General features: G+C 43.5%; 1 long non-coding RNA gene across 1 annotated transcript; it reads left to right on the top strand.

Annotated features, from left to right (window-relative positions):
* Positions 1-401: 401 nt before the first annotated feature.
* LOC132532630 (uncharacterized) lies at positions 402-3,090 on the top strand. Its single transcript, XR_009544551.1, has 4 exons — positions 402-646; positions 1,150-1,254; positions 1,479-1,584; positions 2,833-3,090. It is a non-coding gene; the product is annotated as an uncharacterized LOC132532630 (long non-coding RNA).
* The last annotated feature ends 11,475 nt before the right edge of the window (positions 3,091-14,565 follow it).

The raw sequence follows: 14,565 nt of genomic DNA, 5'->3' as shown, positions 1-14,565 counted from the left end.
AGGAAGCTTCACAAGTAGTAAAGCATCTACATACAAGTCTCTCTCTCTCTCTCTCTCTCTCTCTCTCTCTCTCTCCCACCAGATTTTCACTGGGGCTTGGCGCTATCACTATGAATCCACTGCTTTTAGTGGCCTTTCCTTTCTCTTCTTTTTCTTTCTTTCTTTCACTCTATCTTATTGAACGGGACAGTGAGAAATTGAGTGAGGGAGAGAGAGGGAGAAAGAGAGAAGGAGGAGGTGGAGAGAGGGAGAGAGAAAGACACCTGTAGACCTGCTTCACCACTCATGAAGTGTCCCCACTGCAGGTGGAAAGCTGGAGCTCGAACCCGGGACCTTGAGAATGGTAACCTGTACACTTAACCTAATGCACCACTACCCAATCCCCTCTTTATCTCCCCCTCCCCTCTCAATTTCTCAATTAGAAATTTCTCAAAAAGAAATTTCTCAATTTCTTTTCTTTCCAAAATAAATATAAATTATTTTTTAAAAGGTGCCTAAATTCACTAAATTCATGCCGAGTCTGAGCACAAACTGTTTGCAAAAAGCATGGAAGGATTTGAGTTTTGGACGAGGCCAACGTGAGACCCAAGAGGAGTTCACAGACCAAGGATCATGAGAATGAACATCCCAGGAATTTCCACATATGGTAGGTTCATCTTTGAAGTTTTATAAGCTGTGGTGTCTGGAGGCAGGGAGTTTTCCTGATGTCCACATACCATATACATCCTGATGTCAGTCCCAATATCTAAACACCCGTTCCTTTCATCAGCTTTGGTCTGTGCATTAGGGGGGGGACAAAAGTTCCTCCCTGTTCCCAGCTTAGGAGGAAGGCATCCTTAGTCCTAGCTCTAGGACAGGCCTTTTCCATCTCTCTAAGGGACTCTGGAAGAAAGCTAAATGTCATTCTGTAATCCCCACTGCCCTGCTGCCTGTTTTGAGTTTCTTCTATTAGACAGACACCAGCCACACTATATTGACATTACAGATGAGTGACATCATGTGAATCCAAGGATTTGTGCACCTTTTCTAGGCACAAGTGCACCAATACCGTAAGTGGCTTTTTTTTTCTATTTTCTGTAGCATTGGGCTATGCACATGCATGATTCCATTATCCCTACACTGTTGACTTTTTTATCCTATTTATTTCAGAGGGGGAGAGACACCACAGCAGTATTCTGTCATTCATGGAATTTCCACCTGGTGCTGTGATGTTCACATGTGGTGTAGGGGCTCAAACCTGGAGTCTTGCACATGGTAAGAGCTGTCATGTATCAACTATGACTATGGACTGTGAGCTCAGTCTAGCAAGGACTCAGAGACTGTACAGGGTCCTGTGCTAAGTATTAATGGATATGGGCCCCAGGTGAGACCATTGTGGTAAACAGTTAATTGCATTTATATATCTTCTTCAAGTTTGCAAGTAAGTCTCTCTGTCCTAATCCTGCTTCCTAGTCCCGATTCTGATACTCTCTTCCTAGACAGTGTTTCTGGTCTACCCCCATGTCACCTATCAAGATCAAGCACTTTGGATTATGTCCAGAGACATCAGGCATGGAATTTCAGCCCTTCAGCTTCATTACTCTGGTGAGATTTTTTTTCCTAGCTCATAGGACTCCTTAATTCCATTTCGGGTGGTGCACTTCCTAACAAAGTCCCAACCTAGATATAGACCAGGGCCCATGAGATAGGGTATATGTACGCATGTATCCATAAGTTAGGGGAAAATATATACTTGAAAGCAAAAGTGCACAATAGTTTGTAGAGAGTCAAGTGCAGCAAGCAAGTAAAAAGTCTTAAAAAAAGACACTTAAAATATCTAATAAAACAGTTTCTGCTGGGTGGAAGGTAGATAGCATAATGGTTATACAAAGAGACTCTCATGCCTGAGGCTCCAAAGCCCCAGGTTCAGTCCCCTGCATCACTGTAAGCCAGAGCTGAACAATGCTCTGGTTAAAAAAAAAAAAATTTCTACTTAGATCTAGATACCCTCCTCACCTACTTCCTATTTCACTTCCCTCAATCACTCCAAGGCTAACCTTGCCAGACAAAGTAAGGACTAAAAAAGTTGGATTAGGAAAAAAGACTGGCATACTTAAATAATGGTTCCTTTGGTTACTACCAGGCCACCCATCACCCAGGGCCCTAGTCAGGGAATCCTGGAATTCCCTCACAGACATGATGGGCCTAGACCTGTAACAGATCCCTCTTTCCACTGTCACTGGTCATCTCCACCAGGAACAACACAGTGTACCCCTTTGTGGGCCCCTATAAGACCTTGCCCCCTATAAGAATCAACAATGGTAGGGATAGCCCTGTTCTCTGAAGGGAGGTTGGGCCAACATGCTCTACCACTCGAGAAACATGGGTCCTGAAATGAGTGCAGCCTAGAATATTCCTCACAGAATGTGAGCTCAGACCTACAGGGATGCAGAGGTTACACAAGCTCTTGCGATGAATATGGGCCCCAGATCAAATTGATGGGAGTTTCAATTAACAGTATTTATATACTATTCCCATATTTGGGACATACTCTCTTCCCTGATACAGCTTTCTAGTCCTATCCCAACTCTGACATCATCTCCCCAGACAATATCTTTGGTCTACCTGCATGTTAACTTCTGGGCAAAAATTAGGAAAGTCATGAGCACCTTGGAATATACCTAAAATAGACCTACTAGCTTTTTCCAAAATGGAGGCCCCAAATCTCAGCTTCTATAGTCTTATCTTTAGGTTCCTGATTATTTAACAATTTGTTCTGCTTTGTATCTTAATGCTTTTTCAGACACCAAGTTCCATAGGCTAATATAATTCCAACCTGACTTCCCTTGGCAGATGACTTCCCCAAAGTGTCCTGGAATCCCACCTCTCCAGAGCCCTGCCCCACTACGGAAAGAGAGAAACAGACTGGGAGTATGGATCGAACTGTCAACGCCCATGTTCAGTGGAGAAGCAATTCTAGAAGCCAGACCTTCCTCCTTCTGCACTCCATAATGATCTTGGGTCCATGTTTACAGAGGGATAAAGAACAGAAAAGCTTTCAAGGGAGGGGATGGGATACAGAACTCTGGTGGTGGGAACTGTGTGAAAGTGTACCCTTCTTATGCTATGGTCTTGTCAATATTGCCATTTTATAAATAAATTAAAAAAAAAGATCAAGCAAAAATTAAGACATAGGCTCCTGAGGTCAGGTGGTGGTGCACCTGGTTAAACACACATATTACAGTATTACAGTGTGCAAGGATGCAAGTTCAAACCCCTGGTCCCTATCTGCAGGGGAAAAGCTTCATAAGTGGTGAAGCAGTGCTCTAGGTCTCTCTCTGTCTCTCTCCCTCTCTACCACTCCCTCCCCTCTCAACTTTTCACTATGTCTACACAATAATAAATAAATAACATTTTTAAAAGACATAGGCTCCTAGGAACATTCCTAAAATAGACACCCTAGCTTCATTATACCCTAACGCCCCTATTTTCATCTGCTCTATTCCTACTTTATGGTTCCTGTTTATTAAACATTTTTTCCTGCTTCTCATCTGACTGCATTTCAGCCACCAAGTTCCAGAGGCTACTATGATTCCATCCTGACTTCCCTGGGCAGATGACCTCACCAGTGCTTCCTGGAAGTTCACCTCTCCAGAGCCCTGCCCCACTAGGGAAGGATAGAAACAGACTGGGGGTATGGATTGACCTGCCAATGCCCATGTCCAATGGAAAAGCAATTACACAAGTCAGACCTTCCACCTTCTGCACCCCATCAGGAATTTTGGTCCATACTCCTAGAGAGATAAATAATAGGGAAGTTTCCAATGGAGGGGAGGGGACACAGAACTCTGGTGGTGGGAACTGTCTGGAATTCTACCCCTATTATTTATACCCTCTTACAATCCTGTAAATCAATATTAAATCACTAATAAAAAATAAAACATAAAAACAGAAAGAGGTTCAGAGAAGCCAGGTAACTTCCCTGTTGTCCTAGTGGTTATGACTCAGCAGTCTCACAGCAGATTTGCTTCTTTACAACATTATAAAATATCATAAAGAAGGAGGGTATTTATTGGCTGCAATTCTGTGGGTTTTAGTCATGGCTAGCATGCAGTTATGAAAGAAGTTTGTTTTTGAAATTGGGTGGTTCTAGTCTTCAATCAGATCCCTAAAGGTAGAATTTGGGGAGGAAGGTGATAAAGATGTTTTCAAGGTCCATGGTATAAGGTGCCAAAGTCCCATCTTTTAAAAACCCTGCCACTTTGGCAGGTTAAAGATAATTCAGTCTTCTCATTTGTATTGTGAATTCTTTCTTTATCTCTAGGTTGAACACTCTTCTAAGTTTATTAAGTGTCTGCATGTCTATTTATGCCTTTGTTTACATTCCTGGTACGCTTTTTTCTTAATAAATTTTTTACAGTTTGCTTGTACAGTGACAACATTAACCCTTTATTATAGTGTTCAACTGGGTTGGCAAGTTACCTTTTTACTGCTTAGTGTTTCTTTACTTTTTATTATTTATTATTAGTATTATTATTATTTATTTATTTATTTATTGCCACCAGGGTTATCTCTGGAACTCTACATCTGCAAGATTCCTCCAATCCTGATTTTTTAAAATTATATTTATTTACTGGATATAGACAGCCAGAAATCGAGAGGGAAGAAGAGATGGAGAGTGAGAGAGACAGAGAGACACCAGCAACCCTGCTTTACTGCTCATGAAGCTTCCTGTCTGCAAGTGGAGACCAGGGACATGAACCCAGCGGGGCCAGGTGGTGGCGCACCTGGTTGAGCACACACGTTACGATGCTCAGGGACCCAGGTTCAAGCCCCCGGTCCCCACCTGCAGAGGGAAAGCTACCCAGGACCTTGTGCACTATAATGTGTGCACTTAACCAGGTGAGGCACTGCCTGACCCCAGCAATCATGATATTTTTAAAGATAAGGGAGAAACAGAGAGAAAAGAAAAAACACCACTTCACCGCTCCACCATTCATGAATCTTCCTGTGCATGTGTTCCCATGTGATGACTGGGAATTTGAACCCGGGTCCTCATACACAGTGAATAAATCATTTTTTCACCCCTTTCACAGTATTCCTACATATATTATTGAAACATCTCATTCATTTCCTAATGTTTTTTTTCTATTGATGGCATACTTAGAACATATCTGATTTCTATATTTTCTTCTGCCTTTAAAAAGCTTCAAGTTTGGGGGGTCAGGTGGTAACACAGCAGGTTAAGCACACATGGCACAAAGTACAAAGACCAGAGTAAGAAACCAGGTTTGAGTCCCCAGCGCCCCACCTACAGGGGAGTCGCTTCATAAGTGGTGAAGCAGGTCTGCAGGTATCTATCTTTCTCTCCCCCTCTCTGTCTTCCCCTCCTCTCTCCATTTCTCTCTGTCCTATCCAACAATGACATCAACAACAATAATAATAACTACAACAACAAAATAACAAGGGCAACAAAAGGAAATAAATAAATATCAAAAAATTGTTTAAATTTTTTTTTAAAAAAAGAATATTCTAAGTTTCCTCCCCTAGGTTGCTTTATGGAATTTAAGAACTTAAATGTCCTAGGTTGTCCTTTAGGTTAATTATTTTGTTCTTTTACCCATCTATCAACTCTACCAGCCATAATATAGTGTTCTAATGTAGCCCCCTTAATATTTACGTCTCCTTTTGCTTCCCATTACCCTTAACCAAAACATTTTTTTGTTTTTTCTCAAAAACTTTTTTTTTAATTTTTTATTTAAGAAAGGATTAATGAACAAAAACATAAAGTAGGAGGGGTACAACTCCACACGCTCCTTTTATAGTACACTCTAATTTCATCTCAGGTAGTTCACTTTCTAACAAAGTCCCATAACCTAGATATACACCAGTTTCTGTGAGAGAGAGCTTATGTTCACACGTATCCATAAACTACTGCAAAATATATACCTGAAAGCAGAAGTACACTAGAGTTTGCAGTGAGTACCTCCCTAACACTTCCTCTCCACTATTCCAAGCTTGGGATCCATGATTGCTCAACAAATTGTTTGGCTTCAAATGTTAACTCTCTTTTCAATCACCAGGTTCCAGATGCCACCAGGATGCTGGCCAGGCTTCCCTGGATTGAAGACCCCACCAATGTGTCCTGGAGCTCAGCTTCCCCAGAGACACACCTTACTAGGGAAAGAGAGAGGCAGACTGGGAGTATGGACCGACCAGTCAACGCCCATGTTCAGCGGGGAAGCAATTACAGAAGCCAGACCTTCTACCTTCTGCAACCCTCAACAACCCTGGGTCCATGCTCCCAGAGGGCTAGAGAATGGGAAAACTATCATGGGAGGGGGTGGGTTATGGAGATTGGGTGGTGGAACCAAAACATTTTTTATACTGTTGGTAGATTTTTTTTTTTCTTCCAATGTAGCTGAATTGTTGCCACTTTTTCCCTAAGATAGACAAAATCCCGTTATTATTCTCATGGAGGTTGGTTGAGTTAGTCATCTATCTACAGCTTACCCAGCCAGTTTCCAGACCTTTTAGCTCACCCTGTCTTTGCCTAGAATATTCTTCCCCCCTCTTCTTACCTTATCACCTCAACAACTGGGTTTATTGCCCAGCTGTTCATCTACCTATCTGCCCCACATTCCTTCCCCTCAGTCCCTCTTCAAAATGTGATCCTCTCTGGAGCACAGAAAGAATCTATCCAGCTATCCAACTTCCAGATAAAGATCTTCAAAGGAAGGAAACATTGAAACTAAAACAAAGCAGGGGTAGAGATGGACACTTCAACCTTGATCTTGAGATGATGGTTTCAGGGGACTGAGATCTCTCTCCCTCTCTCTCTCTCTCTCTCTCTCTCTCACACACACACACACACAGTTTCCTACTTAGTTTCTACAGTCTCTTCAAAAATCTTTCACCACCCCATTCTTCTGTAGCACAGCCCACGTTGAAGGGATATTATGAGATGATTTCTGTTAAGAACCCAAGTCAGAGACTTATGGAACTGAATTTTAATTTTGACAGCACCAAATGTGAAGAAACATTATCATGTTTGATTGCTCTAAATCTGTTGCTAAATTCCTTGCTTCTCTACACATCAGAAATCCAATAAACAACTTCTGCAATGTTGCAGTAGCTACTCTGCTGTTCATATAGTCTGAATCATTCATCTTCCTGTTGATTCTAACCACATAAATACTGTCAGAAGTATTAAATTTGAAGATCTATAATGCTGAAGGTGCTGGAACTGTAATTGGCCAGAAAAAGATTTTGGAGTTAGTTACTTCTTATTTAATGAGCAAGAACACTAGGAATATACTAGCTTTCGTATCTACCCTGATGGAGCTTCAGTTTCAAAGGTGTAGGGAAGGCTAAGTTCTTGAAATGGAGTGACTGTCTCAATGGGAACACACTGGACTCAAACAAAAATGGAGTCATGGGGCTGGGTGGTAGCGCAGTGAGTTAAGTGCACATGGCACGAAGAGCAAGGATCGACGAAAGAATCCTGGTTTGAACCCCCGGCTCCCCACCTGTGGGGGGGGGTGTCACTTCGCAGGTGATGAAGCAGGTCTGCTTTTTTTTTGCATATTTTTCTCCCCTTCTTTGTCTCCCCTCCTTTCTTGATTTCTCTCTGTCCTATCCAACAATAACAACAGCAACAACAACAACAAAGATAAACAAGGGCAACAAAAGGGGAAGATATGGCCTCCAGAAGCAGTGGATTTGTAGTGCAGGCACCAAGCCCCAGCAATAACCCTAGAGGCAAAAAGAAAAAAAAGGAGTCATATTCCTTTCTAACTGCATTCTCAACCAAAGAGCCTTAATTTGCCCTAGGTAAACAATCGCCATCTCTTGGAAACCTGCACTCATATCCCTATCCCGCATTAGAAAACAAGCTACAGAACGATCCCCTCATATATGTGTGTGGGCGTGTTGAGTTTTCAGACCACGCCAAGATTTTATGAACAGGCAACCCCATGCTCTGACCCTATATATAGGCAGGAGAGCAGGGCACTGACTGAGAGCTAGGACTGAAAACGCTGTTTGCCTCTTAACACCCGAGCCCACACGCCCACACCCAACTGTCATAGAGCTTGAAATTCCTACCATTAGAGTTACTACTTTTGGTTGAGCCAGAGGCCTTCAAGAAAACCCTTGCTTAATATAAATAAAGCAGGCAAGGATTATTCCATGACACTCCGTTGCAAAGTGGTATCATATGCCTACATTTTTCTATTGTAAATAAAGGACAGTTGGGTGGTAAGTAAAGAACAGAATAGAAAGAGGAAGTCAAAACGTTGCAGCATGTTGCTTTGCTAAGTCAACGTGCTGAGTGATGCCCTGAGATTACTGAGTGAGGAAGTAGGGAAGGGTATCCGAGGTGTGATGGGAAGGACCCTGGGCACTTGGGGCATCTCCCCCACCCCACCAATCTTATAGTCCCTTTAGTAATCATGAGAAAAATAGACAAGCCTGGTTTGGCACCCGTTCTACGGGATAGCTGACTGCCATTATCATGGAAAACTATGGAAGGTAGAGCCTTCCAAGACTCCATCTATAGAGGGAAGACGTATGTAACACAAGCTGGAACTGAACCCCGCAATGAAAAGGTTATCTTCACAGATGCACTGGTGACATCCAAATACAGTGTATCATTTAACTATTACAACTACCAGTGATGATGATGATGATGATGAAGATGATTATTATTATTATTGGCCTCCAGGGTTATTGCTGGGCTCATAACTGTATCATTAATCCACTGCTCCTGGAGGCCATTTTTTGCATTTTGTTGCCCTTGTTGTTGTTGTTGTTGTTATTGTTGTTGGGTAGGACAGAGAGAAATCCAGAGAGGAGGGGAAGACAGAGAGGGGAAGAGAAAGATAGACACCTGCAGACCTGCTTCACTGCTTGTGAAGTCACCCCCCTGCAGGCGGGGACCCGGGGGCTTGAATTGGGATCCTTACAAAAGTCCTTATACGTCACACCACTTAACGCACTATGCTACCACCCAGCCCCCAAGTGATGATATTTAAACTTTCTCAAATGAGCCATGGAAATATAATGTGTTCACATGCCGTAACTTGGGGGTAGGTGTAAACTCACTTCACTGTCTTCATAACATTTCTGTCAATCTAAAATTTTTCCAGACTAAGGATACTATGAGTCAGGGAGAAGCACCTAACCTATTTTATTCTTTGGGGCTCCCACCCCCATCCTTGGGAATGCATGGGAATCCTGGGAACTTAGCTGAACCCTCTAATAGAATTCTCTAAGTCAGGAGTTGGGTGGTAGAGCAGCGGGTTAAGTACATGTGGCGGTGAAGTGCAAGGACGGCGTAAGGATCCCGGTTGGAGGTCCTGGCTTCCCACCTGCAGGGAAGTCGCTTCACAGGCAGTGAAGCAGGTCTGCAGGTGTCTATCTTTCCCTCCCCCTCTCTGTCTTCCCCTCCTCTCTCCATTTCTCTCTTTCCTATCTAACAACGACAATATCAATAACAACAACAATCATAACTACAACAACAATTTTTTTAAAAAGGGATTCTCTTAAGTCTGGGCTCAGTTGGTTACCTGGCATCACTGTGAGTCTATGTGGATGCAGTCCTCTACCCTCTACCCAACTATCATGGCACCTGAAATCAATTTCCTTTGAGCTGGGCCAGCCTGGTCTCTGCCTTAGCAGGCTCTTCATGCTGAACATGGCAGTGTTTGCATGCCAGGCTCTGTACCAGGGGACACTGCTATGAGCATTATGACCTTGCACGTCAGTACCAGGTCCTTTGCAGACCTCTAGATAAACAGCTCCCAGCCTAGGTATCACTGTTCCCAAAATAACCATGGGACAGATCTTCACCATCTTAGAACCTCATCTCCTGCTGTCTGGTCAGCTTTGGTGCTCCACCCCTGCCCCTGACCCTCACTCTAACCCACAGAACTCTGGTCACATGGGGAGGCTGCAACCTGTCTCCAGTAGGACCTAGACCATGAATGACACAGGCATCCAATTCTCCCTGGAGACAGGAAACAGCTAGACATCCAGGAACTGAACCTGGCTCCTCTCCTGGAAGAAGAAAGAATAAATAAGCTTCTCGTTCTTTCCTGATGAGCTTACAGCTGTGGGAAACATGGGGTATAATTAATTTCTCAAGCTGGCTCTTCCAGCCCGTTAAACATTCAATCTGTAACCTTGAACCACTTACACATACTGGGTGACACATGGCACAGTGATGGGAAGAATCAGCATTGGTCCCTGTGCTCCCTGCCACTCCCAAGAAAGAGTTGGAGAAGAATGCAGATTGAGGGGTTGCTTTCATGAACAGTCAGCCAGGAGCCAGCTGCCAGTGGAGGGAAGTGTAGGTCTTGTGCTGTTTTGGAGGATTCCAAGGTGACCACTCTGCAAAGAAGAAAAAGGAGAAGGAAAAGGGGGAAGCTGGAGGAAAAGGATGGGGAGGAGGAGGAGAGAAAATATATGGGGGGAAGGGAATAGGTGGTAGTGCACCCGGTTAAGTGCACATAATCTGAACTGCAAGGACATGAGCAAGTATCCTAGCTCCAGCCCCTGGCTCCCCACCTGCAGAGGCATCACTTTGCAAGTGGTGAAGCAGATTTGCAGCTGTCTGTCTTTCTCTGCCCCTTTACTGTCACTCCATCCCCTCTCAACTTCTCTGTCATTTCCAATAAAATTGGGAAAAAATGGCTGCTAAGAGCAGTGGATTTGTAGTGCAGGTGCCAAGCCCCAGCAATAACCTTGGAGGCAAAAAAGAGGAGGAGGAGAGGAGGGGAATAAGAATGAGGAGGAAAAGGCAAAATAAAAGGAGAGAGAAAAGGAGAAGGAGATGAATATGGAGACAGAGACAGAGAAGAATAGCTGTTCATGTAGGAAAAGATCCCCACAATGGGTTGAGCATCTTCTTCCTTGTGGTCTAAGTTCTAACACCTCTGATGCTTCGTCTTTGTCCCTCTTTTGGACACAGGTCAAATAGGGAGCACCTGCCTGCCTCTGGCAAACTTGGGGACTGAGAGACCCAGCCCTGAGAACTCAGTTCTTGTTTGATCTGGGCTCACTTTTCAAACTCCACTGGCCATCTTGCTGAAGCCTTGGTCGCCCATGCAGACAGCCTGCCTCCAACCTGAGCAACTGGGGTGCAGTGTTAGGGAAGTGAATAGTTTGAAATCAGGGACTGGGAATTTCAGGCCCATGGGCTATATTTGGTCAGGCCCTGCTCAGGCAATCATAGATGGGATTCAATAGTCAATAAATCTAGGGGCTTTATCCATAGCAATATTAAGTACTAGCTTAAGTACTATCCATAGCCATAATATTAAGCACTAGCTTTTAAGTTGACTGATAACTTTGTATGACCTGTAAATTGTGTTACAAATATTCACATAGCACTTGGCAGAAAAAGGGCCCCACCCCTCTTCTAGAGCATGACTGCCTTTTCCATTGGATAAGGTTGGGTTTCACAAAAGAGGTGGCACTGGAGAGGGAGGGTTCTTATAGGCATCTTTGGACAAGGAAGAGCAAAGCTAAAGACCACAGAGGATTCTGGTTGCAATAGAGACAGGTTGGCTAAGGTGATGGGCACACACCATCCAGATGTTGCCCAGCATGGAGAGTGGTTGGGTTTCAGCACTAGTCAGCATCTGCCCAGAGGAAGGTAATGGAGGATCCCCCAGCTCTAGAATTGACTTGGTGCATGGTACTGGCTGCAGAAGCTCCTTGGTGCAGGCTTCTTTCTCCAGCCCTCTCGGGATTTTGGGAGGTATCTTGTTCACTTTAATAGATTTTTTTTTTTGCTCTAAGGCGCCATAGTCAGTCTCTGCTACCTCCCATGAAGAATCCTGATTAACTTAGGTTGACTGCTTTCATGCCAAATTTGCAAAGATAAATGTCACATGGAAATGAGCCCCTTGAGCATGAAGGAAGAATATTAAATAGATGTAATGGAATTGGGCTGCTGTTTTGCTCTTTGCAAAAGAGGCTAAAAGGTGTTTTGTTATTATTTCTTCCTCCCATGATGCATATTAAATAACTCTATCTTACATCACTCTGAGCTTCAAAGGCTCAAAAAGTTAGCATGGGAGGGCTTGTGGTTTAATCATAACATCATTGCTAGGTTTGGGCGTGTGGTTTTCCTCTTAAAGTAAAACATTAAGAATGGGAGAAGGGAAGCAATTACAGAAGCCAGACCTTCCACCTTCTGCACCCCATAATGGTCCTGGGTTCATACTCCCAGAGGGATAAAGAATAGGAAAGCTATCTGGGGAGGGGGTGGGATACGGAGTTCTGGGGGTGGGAATTGTGTGGAATTGTACCCCTCCTATCCTATAGTCTTGTTAATATTTCCATTTTATAAATAAAATTAAAAAAAAAAGAATGGGAGAAGTAAGCTCTGTCGTGTGTCGCTGCTAATGTTTTTAACCAAGGATCTTAAGCTGTTTGATATTTTTGGCTCCATCCTTCTCATTTCCAGTCCTGTTTTGGGAATAAAGCAAGACTGAAGTCCAGAGAAAAGGATTTTCTGAGTTACAAAATGCTTCTTGGTCTAAGATAAAAAGTGAAAAATTCCTGAGGTCTCTCTCTTCTTCCCCTTTCTGAGTTTGCCTTTTTCATGTAGGAAACTTTAGTTTCTTGTTCCTCTTTTAGTTTCCTTCCTGCTGTGGTTGTGTAGGCCAGTTCCTGCCTCAGTTGATCATCATGTCTGCTCCATGGCTGTGGCATCTTACTTCTTCCTGGGACGCCTCGTGTACCATGAGACTTCAAATGTAGGACTCAGCACTACAGAGGAATCAAAGTGTCACCAGATCACTCTTGGCAATGCAAGGAGGGTCAGACCATTGTTCCCATCTTGCCCAAGTCCACCATCTTTAGTTGGAGCCAATAGAGAAAGGATTTCCATCCCTGAGACAGAGGACATTGGGGATTAAGTTCCTCCTTCAGTTTTGAAATTGTGTAACGTGATATCTCCAAAGAATATGAGAGAGATCAAAGGTGCATGATGGCATTCTTTTAGTTTTTTCTTTTTTGTCTCTAGGGTTATGGCTGGGACTCAGTCCAGCATTATGATTCCACTGCTTCTGGAAGTCATTTTTTTTTCCATTTTATAGGGTCAGACAGAGAGAAATTGAGAGGAGAGGGGATGATGGAGAGGGAGAGACAGAGAGAAAGAGATAGACACCTGCAGACCTGCTTTACCACTTGTGAAGCGATCCTCCTCCAGGGGCTGGAGCTGGGATCCTTGTGCACATCCTTGCGCTTCATACTAAGTGTGCTTAACCCAGTGCACTACTGCTGGGCCCTGGCATTCTTTTATATTAATAATTATATAATAGTTCATTAGCACAGACTGGGGATTCCTGATAGTCCCAGTAACAATGCAGCTTTCTTAACTCAAAGCAGGTACAAGTTTCTCAGATCTGTGTACTTGTCCTTGTCTATGTGTATGCCTGCTAGCAGACGTCTGTATGGATGCTAATAGGTATGTGTGTGATTGTGTCAGTGTGTGTGTGTGTGTGTGTGTGTGTGTGTTTAGCCCATGTGGCAACAGTTCCAAACCCAGGGTGACCTTCTTCTGAATTTCCAGGTCCTGAGAAGCTGTGGTTAAAGAAGGAAGAGCCAGGTAATAAGTTGTCGAAGGCAAGAGATATTTTCAGTGAAGCTCCTTGCAAGCTGCATAGAAAAACAAACTAGGAGTCTTCTCCCAGCTTTGTGGGCTGTTCTAGTGACGTCATTCACTAATGGCGCCATTTTGTATTATCTGTTGATGATGGGTCACATTGACTCAGTGGTGGTGCCATAGGTGTGAAATGAACCATGGTGGAAAAATAAGTGAACTAAATTTCTTATAATATCACCCTAGGCTCAAGTTCTTAAGAAGACATGACATTTAATAGCACCTTCACCAATGTGTCTTTTCACAGGAATTTGAGCTTCAATGCTTAAGTGTGGATTGGATATACAGTGAGACTTTCACAGACCCACAAGACACCATCCCCTAAACTATCCCACCTTGTAGATGACAACTTGCCTTTTCATCACCTGTGGCAGCTGCCTAGGCCCCTTCCCTTACTTTATCTCCTTTGAGTCTTAGAATAAGTAAGGAGTGAATATTGTACTATCAGTTTCACCAGTGAGGAAACTGGAAGCCTGTTATGGATTTAGTGATGACCACAAAAGTCATATATTAAAGCCTTAACCCCCAGGGGGTCAGGTGGTAGCACAGCTGGTTAAACACACATGGAGCGAAGCTCAAGGACCAGCGCAAGGATTCTGGTTCGAGCCACTGGCTTCCCAGGCAGTGAAACAGGTCTGCAAGTGTCAGTCTTTTTCTCCCCCTCTCTGTCTTCCTCTCCTCTCTAGATTTATCTCTGTCCTATCCAACAACAACAACAACAGCAATAACAACAAGAATAATAACCAGAACAACGATAAAACAACAAGGACAACAAAGGGGGAAAATATAGCCTCCAGGAGCAACAGATTCATGGTGCAGGCATGAATAACCTGGAGAAAGAAAAGAAAATACCCTGGAGGAAAAAAATAAAATAACAAATAAAGCATAACCCCCAGTATCTTTTTTTAACC

The sequence above is a fragment of the Erinaceus europaeus genome, chromosome 14, assembly GCF_950295315.1.
Source record: "Erinaceus europaeus chromosome 14, mEriEur2.1, whole genome shotgun sequence".
Lineage (NCBI taxonomy): Eukaryota > Metazoa > Chordata > Mammalia > Eulipotyphla > Erinaceidae > Erinaceus > Erinaceus europaeus.
This window is presented reverse-complemented; position numbering and strand designations above follow the sequence as displayed.